This window comes from Xyrauchen texanus, chromosome 50, assembly GCF_025860055.1.
Source record: "Xyrauchen texanus isolate HMW12.3.18 chromosome 50, RBS_HiC_50CHRs, whole genome shotgun sequence".
Classification (NCBI taxonomy): Eukaryota; Metazoa; Chordata; class Actinopteri; order Cypriniformes; family Catostomidae; genus Xyrauchen; species Xyrauchen texanus.
In genome coordinates, this window is record NC_068325.1 from 1195696 (window position 1) to 1208249 (window position 12554).

The following is a 12554-nucleotide window of genomic DNA, read 5'->3' on the forward strand; positions in this document are numbered from 1 at the left end:
CATATCACATATCTCTGCACCAGAAAATCAGAGAGACTTCTGGGTTGATTTATTTCAATCAGGATGGCAAGGAGATTTGATTAGTATCACTATGGTAACTGCCTAGCAACCAGATGGGGTTACCCTAGCAACAGAGTAACAAATCACATATCTCTGCATCAGAAAAACGTAGAGACTTCCAGGTTGACTTATTTCAATCAGGATGGCAAGGAGACTTGATTATTATCACTATGGTAACTGCCTAGCAACCAGATGGGGTTACCCTAGCAACCGAGTAACAAATCACATATCTCTGCATCAGAAAAACGTAGAGACTTCCGGGTTGACTTATTTCAATCAGGATGGCAAGGACACTTGATTAGTATCACTATGGTAACTGCCTAGCAACCAGATGGGGTTACCCTAGCAACCGAGTAACAAATCACATATCTCTGCATCACAATAACGTAGAGACTTCCGGGTTGACTTATTTCAATCATGATGGCAAGGACACTTGATTAGTATCACTATGGTAACTGCCTAGCAACCAGATGGGGTTACCCTAGCAACCGAGTAACAAATCACTTATCTCTGCATCACAATAAAGTAGAGACTTCCGGGTTGACTTATTTCAATCAGGATAGCAAGGAGACTTCATTAGTATCACTATGGTAACTGCCTAGCAACCAGATGGGGTTACCCTAGCAACCGAGTAACAAATCACATATCTCTGCATCAGAAAAACGTAGAGACTTCCGGGTTGACTTATTTTAATCAGGATGGAAAGGCACTTGATTAGTATCACTATGGTAACTGCCTAGCAACCAGATGGGGTTACCCTAGCAACCGAGTAACAAATCACATATCTCTGCATCACAATAACGTAGAGACTTCCGGGTTGACTTATTTCAATCATGATGGCAAGGACACTTGATTAGTATCACTATGGTAACTGCCTAGCAACCAGATGGGGTTACCCTAGCAACCGAGTAACAAATCACATATCTCTGCATCACAATAAAGTAGAGACTTCCGGGTTGACTTATTTCAATCAGGATAGCAAGGAGACTTCATTAGTATCACTATGGTAACTGCCTAGCAACCAGATGGGGTTACCCTAGCAACCGAGTAACAAATCACATATCTCTGCATCAGAAAAACGTAGAGATTTCCGGGTTGACTTATTTTAATCAGGATGGAAAGGACACTTGATTAGTATCACTATGGTAACTGCCTAGCAACCAGATGGGGTTACCCTAGCAACCGAGTAACAAATCACATATCTCTGCACCAGAAAATAGTACAGACTTCCGGGTTGATTTATTTCACTCAGGATGGCAAGGACACTTGATTACTATCACTATGGTAACTTCCTAGCAACCAGATGGGGTTACCATAGCAACCGGGTAACAAATCATATATCTCTGCACCAGAAAATAGTAGAGATTTCTGGGTTGATTTATTTCAATCAGGATGGCAAGGACACTTCATTAGTATCACTATGCTAACTGCCTAGCAACCAGATGGGGTTACCCTAGCAACCGAGTAACAAATCACATATCTCTGCACCAGAAAATAGTACAGATTCCGGGTTGACTTATTTCACTCAGGATGGAAAGGAGCCATGTATTGTATTACCTTGGTAACTGCATAGAAACCACATAGGCTTACCCTAGCAACCGAGTAACAAATCACATATTTCTGCATCAGAAAATCGTACAGACTTCTGGGTTGATTTATTTATGACCATAACTTTTGTTCTTTTCAAGTTATAACATGCTATTTGACGAGTTTTGCCACGGCAAGCACCACTCACATTTTCTTCAGGAAATGTACCTATCTAGTTTTTCTTCTTATTATTATATCTCCGTACAAAACTTCGGCACCTAACTCGTCCCGCACCGTTTGGCGTAGACCCATGAATGAGGTGTCAAATCGAACGGCCTATTGAGGACACGTGTGCTATGACTTTTATAAGCGATCGGGGGTACGGTGTTTGCCCCAGGGGCAAAAAAGTGGCCGAAAAATCCCATAGACTTAACATTGCGACAAGCTTTGACGTGTCACAGCTCCGAGCGAGGATTTCGCAGAAACATGTGATTTGCCACATCTGAAGAGGCTGGCAGCCTTTGTAAGAGCATACCTCAATATGGGGTAAAAGTTGCACCCCTGGGGGGCAGGAGCTGCCCAAAAATGCCCCAATTGACTTATAATGGTGTAGGACGGCCCATGAAATGATATCGCATAGGGATATTGTATTGAACATAGCTCTGGATCACAGTGTCATAGACACAAGGAGGCGGGCTCATTTTACTCAGACGACCAATCAGTCTCTCGGGATCATTGTGAAGCTATCAAGCCACGCCCTAGCAACCATTTAGAGCACCTTAGCAACAAGTCCCATACACTTCTAATGGAAGACATCAAAGGGATATCTCCGGATAGAAGAGTCATAGAAACACAAGGGTGGTCTCGTTTGACTCGGGGCAGCAAACAGCCAATCATGAATCACCTCAACACTTCCTAGCCATCCCTAGCAACCACTGTCGAGCACCTTAGCAACCACAATACATAGAGTGATATCTTCCATTCTGAATGTCACAGAGGCATGGGAGTTGGTTTATATCATTCATACTTACAAGCAGCCTTTGGAGTTTCATGAATGGCAGTTGCCAAGCCACTCCCTAGCAACTAAACAGAGTACCCTAGCAACCGGGTAACAGATCACATATCTCTACACCAGAAAATCACAGCAAAATCTGGGTTGATTTATTTCATTCAGGATGGAAAGGAGCCATGTATTGTATTACCTTGGTAACTGCAGAGCAACCAGATGGGGTTACCCTAGCAACCGAGTGACAAATCACATATCTCTGCATCAGAAAAACGAAGAGACTTCTGGGTTGATTTATTTATGACCACAATTTTAGTTCTTTTCAAGTTATAACATGATATTTGACGAGTTTGCCACTGCAAGCACCACTCACATTTTCTTCAGGAAATGTACATTCTAGTTAGTGGTGCTTGCAAAGCATCACTATTGTAATCTCACATACTCATTATTAGTGGTGCTTGCAAAGCATCACTATTGTAATCTCACATACTTATTTTTCTTATTATTATTATAGCAACAGAGTAAGAAATCACATATCTCTGCATCAGAAAAACGTGGAGACTTCCGGGTTGACTTATTTCAATCAGGATGGCAAGGAGACTTGATTAGTATCACTATGGTAACTGCCTAGCAACCAGATGGGGTTACCCTAGCAACCGAGTAACAAATCACATATCTCTGCCCCAGAAAATAGTACAGACTTCCGGGTTGACTTATTTCAATCAGCATGGCAAGGAGACTTGATTAGTATCACTATGGTAACTGCCTAGCAACCAGATGGGGTTACCCTAGCAACCGAGTAACAAATCACATATCTCTGCACCAGAAAATAGTACAGACTTCCTGGGTTGACTTATTTCAATCAGGATGGCAAGGAGACTTCATTACTATCACTATGGTAACTGCCTAGCAACCAGATGGGGTTACCCTAGCAACCGAGTAACAAATCACGTATCTCTGCCCCAGAAAAACGTACAGACTACTGGGTTGATTTATTTCAATCACGATGGCAAGGAGACTTGATAAGTATCACTATGGTAACTGCCTAGCAACCACATGGGGTTACCCTAGCAACCGAGTAACAAATCACATATCTCTGCATCACAATAACGTAGAGACTTCCGGGTTGACTTATTTCAAGGAGGATGGCAAGGAGACTTCATTAGTATCACTATGGTAACTGCCTAGCAACCAGATGGGGTTACCCTAGCAACCGAGTAACAAATCACATATCTCTGCACCAGAAAATAGTAGAGACTTCTGGGTTGTTTTATTTCAATCAGGATGGCAAGGACACTTGATTAGTATCACTATGGTAACTGCCTAGCAACCAGATGGGGTTACCCTAGCAACCGAGTAACAAATCAAATATCTTTGCACCAGAAAATAGTAGAGACTTCCGGGTTGACTTATTTCACTCAGGATGGTAAGGAGACTTGATTAGTATCACTATGGTAACTGCCTAGCAACCACATGGGGTTACCCTAGCAACCGAGTAACAAATCACATATCTCTGCATCAGAAAAACGTAGAGACTTCCGGGTTGACTTATTTTAATCAGGATGGAAAGGACACTTGATTAGTATCACTTGGTAACTGCCTAGCAACCAGATGGGGTTACCCTAGCAACCGAGTAACAAATCACATATTTCTGCACCAGAAAATCGTACAGACTTCTGGATTGATTTATTTATGACCATAATTTTTGTTCTTTTCAAGCATGCTATTTGACGAGTTTTGCCACCGCAAGCACCACTCACATTTTCTTCAGGAAATGTACCTATCTAGTTATTAGTGGTGCTTGCAAAGCATCACTATTGTAATCTCACATACTTATTATTTTTATTTTTATTTTTATTTTTATATCTCCGTACAAAACTTCGCCACCTAACTCGTCCCGCACCATTTGGCATAGACCCACGAATGAGGTGTCAAATCGAACGGCCTATTGATGACACGTGTGCTATGACTTTTATAAGCGATCGGTGGTACGGTATTTGCCCCAGGGGCAAAAAAGCGGCCGAAAAATCCCATAGACTTAACATTGCGACAAACTTTGACGCGTCACAGCTCCGATCGAGGATTTCACAGAAACGTGTGATTTGCCACATTTGAAGAGGCTGGCAGGCTCTGTAAGAGCATACCTCAATATGGGGTAAAAGTTGCACCCCTGGGGGGCAGGACCTGCCCAAAAATGCCCCAATTGACTTACAATGGTGTAGGACGGCCCATGAAATTAAATGCCATAGGGATTTTGTATTGAACATAGCTCTGGATCACAGTGTCATAGAGACGATGGGGTGGGCTCATTTTACTCAGACGACCAATCAGTCTCTCTGGATCCTTTTGAATCTATCAAGCCATGCCCTAGCAACAATTTAGAGCAGCTTAGCAACAAGTCCCATAGACTTCTAATGAAAGACATCAAAGGGATATCTCCGGATAGAAGTGTCATAGAAACACAAGGGTGGTCTCGTTTGACTCGGGGCAGCAAACAGCCAATCATGAATCACCTCAACACTTCCTAGCCCCTCCCTAGCAACCATTGTCGAGCACCTTAGCAACCAAAATCCATAGAGGGATATCTTCCATTCTGAATGTCACAGAGGCATGGGAGTTGGTTTATATCATTCATACTGACAAGCAGCCTTTGGAGATTCACGATTGGCAGCTGCCAAGCCACTCCCTAGCAACTAAACAGAGTACCCTAGCAACCGAGTAACAAATCACATATTTCTGCACCAGAAAATCGTACAGACTTCTGGGTTGATTTATTTCAACCAGGATGGCAAGGAAACTTCATTAGTATCACTATGGTAATTGCCTAGCAACCAGATGGTGTTACCCTAGCAACCGAGTAACAAATCACATATCTCTGCATCACAAAAACGTAGAGACTTCCGGTTTCACTTATTTCAATCAGGATGGCAAGGAGACTTCATTAGTATCACTATGCTAACTGCTTAGCAACCAGATGGGGTTACCCTAGCAACCGAGTAACAAATCAAATATCTCTGCATCAGAAAAACGTAGAGACTTCCGGGTTGACTTATTTCAATCAGGATGGCAAGGAGACTTGATTAGTATCACTACGGTAACTGCCTAGCAACCAGATGGGGTTACCCTAGCAACCGAGTAACAAATCACTTATCTCTGCATCACAAAAACATACAGACTTCCGGGTTGACATATTTCATTCAGGATGGCAAGGAGACTTCATTAGTATCACTATGGTAACGGCCTAGCAACCAGATGGGGTTACCCTAGCAACCTACTAACAAATCACATATCTCTGCACCAGAAAATCAGAGAGACTTCTGGGTTGATTTATTTCTATCAGGATGGCAAGGACACTTGATAAGTATCACTATGGTAACTGCCTAGCAACCACATGGGGTTACCCTAGCAACCGAGTAACAAATCACATATCTCTGCATCACAAAAACGTACAGACTTCCGGGTTGACATATTTCAATCAGGATGGCAAGGAGACTTCATTTGTATCACTATGGTAACTGCCTAGCAAACAGATGGGGTTACCCTAGCAACCGACTAACAAATCACATATCTCTGCATCACAAAAACGTACAGACTTCCGGGTTGACTTATTTCAATCAGGACGGCAAGGACAATTCATTAGTATCACTATGGTAACTGCCTAGCAACCACATGGGGTTACCCTAGCAACCAAATAACAAATCACATATCTCTGCATCAGAAACACGTAGAGACTTCTGGGTTGATTTATTTCAATCAGGATGGCAAGGACACTTGATAAGTATCACTAAGGTAACTGCCTAGCAACCACATGGGGTTACCCTAGCAACCGAGTAACAAATCACATATCTCTGCATCAGAAAAACTTACAGTCTTCTGGGTTGGTTAATTTCAATCAGAATGGCAAGGACACTTGATAAGTATCACTATGGTAACTGCTTAGCAACCACATGGGGTAACCCTAGCAACCGAGTAACAAATCACATATCTCTGCATCAGAAAAACGTACAGACTTCTGGGTTGGTTCATTTCAATCAGGATGGCAAGGAGACTTGATTAGTATCACTATGCTAACTACCTAGCAACCACATGGGGTTACCCTAGCAACCGAGTAACAAATCACATATCTCTGCATCAGAAAAACATACAGACTTCTGGGTTGATTTTATTCAATCAGGATGGCAATTACACTTGATAAGTATCACTATGATAACTGCCTAGCAACCACATGGGGTAACCCTAGCAACCGAGTAACAAATCACATATCTCTGCATCAGAAAAACGTACAGACTTCTGGGTTGGTTTATTTCAATCAGGATGGCAAGGACACTTGATAAGTATCACTATGGTAACTGCCTAGCAACCACATGGGGTTACCCGAGTAAAAAATCAAATATTTCTGCACCAGAAAAACGTATAGACTTCTGGGTTGATTTATTTCTATCAGGATGGCAAGGACACTTGATAAGTATCACTATGGTAACTGCCTAGCAACCACATGGGGTTACCCTAGCAACCGAGTAACAAATCACATATCTCTGCATCACAAAAACGTACAGACTTCCGGGTTGACATATTTCAATCAGGATGGCAAGGAGACTTCATTTGTATCACTATGGTAACTGCCTAGCAAACAGATGGGGTTACCCTAGCAACCGACTAACAAATCACATATCTCTGCATCACAAAAACGTACAGACTTCCGGGTTGACTTATTTCAATCAGGACGGCAAGGACAATTCATTAGTATCACTATGGTAACTGCCTAGCAACCACATGGGGTTACCCTAGCAACCAAATAACAAATCACATATCTCTGCATCAGAAACACGTAGAGACTTCTGGGTTGATTTATTTCAATCAGTATGGCAAGGACACTTGATAAGTATCACTAAGGTAACTGCCTAGCAACCACATGGGGTTACCCTAGCAACCGAGTAACAAATCACATATCTCTGCATCAGAAAAACTTACAGTCTTCTGGGTTGGTTTATTTCAATCAGAATGGCAAGGACACTTGATAAGTATCACTATGGTAACTGCTTAGCAACCACATGGGGTAACCCTAGCAACCGAGTAACAAATCACATATCTCTGCATCAGAAAAGCGTACAGACTTCTGGGTTGGTTCATTTCAATCAGGATGGCAAGGAGACTTGATTAGTATCACTATGCTAACTACCTAGCAACCACATGGGGTTACCCTAGCAACCGAGTAACAAATCACATATCTCTGCATCAGAAAAACATACAGACTTCTGGGTTGATTTTATTCAATCAGGATGGCAATTACACTTGATAAGTATCACTATGATAACTGCCTAGCAACCACATGGGGTAACCCTAGCAACCGAGTAACAAATCACATATCTCTGCATCAGAAAAACGTACAGACTTCTGGGTTGGTTTATTTCAATCAGGATGGCAAGGACACTTGATAAGTATCACTATGGTAACTGCCTAGCAACCACATGGGGTTACCCGAGTAAAAAATCAAATATTTCTGCACCAGAAAGTCGTACAGACTTCTAGGTTGATTTATTTCAACCAGGATGGCAAGGAGACTTCATTAGTATCCCTATGGTAACTGCCTAGCAACCAGATGGGGTTACCCTAGCAACCGAGTAACAAATCACATATCTCTGCACCAGAAAACACTACAGACTTCCGGGTTGACTTATTTCACTCAGGATGGAAAGGAGCCATGTATTGTATTACCTTGGTAACTGCATAGCAACCAAACGGGCTTACCCTAGCAAAATCCCATAGACTTAACATTGCGAGAAACTTTGACGCATCACAGCTCCGAGCGAGGATTTCGCACAAACGTGTGATTTGCTACATTTGAAGAGGCTGGCAGGCTCTGTTGCCCCCATTGACTTACAATGTTGTAGGACGGACCATGAAATAGGGATTTTGTATTGAACATAGCTCTGGATCACAGTGTCATAGAGACAAGGGGGTGGGCTCATTTTACTCAGACGACCAATCAGTCTCTCGGGATCATTGTGAAGCTATCAAGCCACGCCCTAACAACAATTTATAGCACCTTAGCAACAAGTCCCATAGACTTCTAATGAAAGACATCAAAGGGATATCTCCGGATAGAAGCGTCATAGAAACACAAGGGTGGTCTCGTCATGAATCACCTCAACACTTCCTAGCCCCTCCCTAGCAACCATTGTCGAGCACCTTAGCAACCAAAATCCATAGAGGCATATCTTCGATTCTGAATATCACAGAGGCATGGGAGTTGGTTTATATCACTCATACTGACAAGCAGCCTTTGAAGTTTCACGATTAGCAGCTGCCAAGCCACTCCCTAGCAACTAAACAGAGTACCCTAGCAACCGTTTAGCTACAACTATATCTCTGCACCAGAAAATCGTACAGATTTCTGGGTTGATTTATTCCAATCAGGATGGCAAGGACACTTCATAAGTATCACTATGGTAACTGCCTATCAACCAGATGGGGTTACCCTAGCAACCGAGCAACAAATCACATATCTCTGCATCGGAAAAACGTAGAGACTTCCGGGTTGACTTATTTCGCTCTGGATGGAGAAGAGCCATGTATTGTATTACCTTGGTAACTGCATAGCAACCACATGGGCTTACCCTAGCCACCGAGTAACAAATCGCATATTTCTGCACCAGAAAATCATACAGACTTCTGGGTTGATTTATTTATGACCATAATTTTTGTTCTTTTCAAGTTATAACATGCTGTTTGACCAGTTTTGCCACGGCAAGCACTACTCACATTTTCTTCAGGAAATGTACCTATCTAGTTATTATTATTATTCTTCTCCTTGAGCCCAAATAGCTCAAAAAGTCACTGGTCAAAAGTTTTCTAAATTGGCACATTGATACTCCATTCCAATGGGTACCCCCAAACCAAGAATGGTCAACATTCGCCCATAGGTGGCGCTACAGGCCACGCCCAAATAAAATATTTTCAAAGTGATACCATTTCCACGCCATTTGTCCAAATCTTCTGAAACTTGGTGTACATGCCTCATTTCTCATCGGGAACAAAAAAGCCTCAAGAACCCATAACTTCCGCCATGATGGATTTTCCCGTACGGTGAAAATTTGTGAAAACCTACAAAACTCTTCTTCTCCTGAACCGTAGCTCCAATTGACTTGAAATTTGGTACAGATGTGTAGAATTGAAGTCTTTGAAAACTTCACTTAGGAAAAATGAATACGATACAAAATGGCTGAAAGGGGCGTGTTTATGTAAATGTCCAAATTTTAACAATATATACATGTCAATAAATCAAATGTAATTTTGACTGATGGTTTTTCAAACCTAACATGCTTCAAGATGACATCACTCTAAAGTACTGCGCAAAGAATGGCCAACATTCGCCCCTAGGGGGCGCTACAGGCCATGCAGAAATTCCCATTTTCTGGTCTAAAATGTTCTAATTTGGTACAATGGTACTACAGGCCAACAGGAACCCACAAACCAAGAATGGCCGACATTCGCCTCGAGGGGGCGCTAAAGGCCACGCCAAAATTCCAGTTTTCTGGTCAAAAAATTTCTAATTTGGTACATTGATACTACAGGCCAACAGGAACCCACAAACCAAGAATGGCCAACATTCACCCCTAGGGGGCGCTACAGGCCATGCCGAAATTCCCATTTTCTGGTCAAAAATGTTCTAATTTGGTAACACTGATACTACATGCCAACAGGAACCCACAAACCAAGAATGGCCAACATTCGCCATTAGGGGGCGCTACAGGTAATTCCGAAAAGTCTCATTTTCTGGTCAAACATTTTCTAATTTGGTACATTGATTCTACAGGCTGACAGGAACCCACAAACCACGAATGGCCCACATTCGCCCCTAGGGGGCGCTACAGGCCACTCCAAAATTCCCATTTTCTGGTCAAATATTTTCAAATTTTGTACATTGATTCTACAGGCCAACAGAAACCCACAAACCAAGAATGGCCCACATTCGACCATAGGTGGTGCTACAGGCCATGCACCAAAAAAATATTTTCAAAGTGATACCATTTCCACGCCATTTGTTCAATTCTTCTGAAACTTGGTGTACATGCCTCATTTCTCATTGGGAACAAAAAAACCTCAAGGATCCATAAGGTCCGGTATGGATTTTCCTGTACATTGAAAATGTTTAGTTTAGGATTCAGACAAAGACATGTTTTTTTGAATTCATTAATTGGGAGGGTTTATCCCCAACCATCTACTGATCAATTTTAAATGATTTGCCATTTTGAGGAGGAATCCGCATTGCTGCTTGCAGCTATATTTATTATTATTATTATAATTCTTCTTCTCCTTGAGCCCCAATAGCTCAAAAAGTCACTGGTCAAAAATGTTCTAAATTGGCACATTGATACTCCATGCCAACGGGTACCCCCAAACCAAGAATGGCTCACATTCACCCATAGGTGGCGCTATAGGCCACACCCAAAAAATATGTTTTCAAAGTGATATAATTTCCACCCCATTTGTCCAAATCTTCTGAAACATGGTAAACATGCCTCATTTCTCATGGGGAACAAAAAAGCCTCAAGGACCCATACTTCTGTCATTATGGATTTTCCTTTACAGTGAAAATTTTGGAAAACCTACAAAACTCTTCTTCTCCTGAACCTTAGCTCCAAATTGACTTGGAATTTGGTACACATGTGTAGAATGGATGTCTTTCCAGACATTACTTAGCAAAAATGAATACAATACAAAATGGCTGAAATGGGGGTGTTTATGTAAATGTACACACAAATGATGATCAAAAATTTAAAAAATCCCATTGATTTACAATGGCTGAGCTAAAGTGCCCCCTCTACTGGATAAATATGGTCTACATGTAAAATCCCATTCACTTACATTGGCTGAGCAAAGAGGCTCCCTCTACTGGAGTAACTCTGTCTACCAGATGCAGCTCTCCTGTTTAATCTCTCTAATGGAGCATTTCGGTCTTCTAGTGGGTGGAGCTCCAGATTTAGAATCCAGAAGACATTTTGCGTCTGGACGAAGGTATGTCAAGTTTTAATGCTTTCCAGTTTGAACATTCAAGCGATTTTACACTATTCAACTCAACAAAGGCAAAACAACTCAAATAAATGTTTGCGAGCTGCGTCGCGTATAACGCTCGCACGCCGATGAGAGTTCCCTTCTTGCGTTTGAATGGAAAATTTCATACACCAAAATACATGATATATTGGGGTGTCTGCTATATCTCAAGTGAATAAACAGTTGATAAATAAAATGGGTATCAATATATTTAATTATTAATTAATGCAGTGATCAACATTGATGCCGCTAGTGGTGTCCTGTTAGATTTTTCTCTATCGAAACAGCGTTAACAGCTTAAACAAAATACTGCATTATTTTTGCCCACACAAATACATTTAATACATCGTCACAAACTATGAAAGTTGTACTTTTACAATACACTTTCAATAACAACAAAACCTTGTGCTTTTGTAAAATAAAGAAAATAAACCGGGTGTGCAGTCTCCGTCTTAGTTTTTATGACGTGTTTCAGAAAAATAATCGCTAAACCTATAACACAAACATGAAACATATGTCTTCACGAAGGTTTGTCGGTTGTACACAATGTTTGCCTGTTTGAACATTCAAGCGATTTTACACTATTCAACTCAACAAATGTGAAAACAACTCAAATACATGTTTGCGAGCTGTTTGTGTGACACAGTGAGCCGCGTCGCGTAACGCACGCACTACGATGAGACTTCGCTTTCGCTGCTGCTTGCGTCTGAACGGACAATTTCATACAACGAAGTGTAAAAATACATGATATATTGAGGAGCCTGTTATGTCAAGTGAACAAACAGTTGAGAAAGAAATCTTGTATAATTATATTGAATTCTGGCATTATTCCATGTGATGTCCTTTTAGATTTTTCTCTCGAAACAGCGGAAACAACTTAAATAAAATACTGCGTCATTTTTGCCCA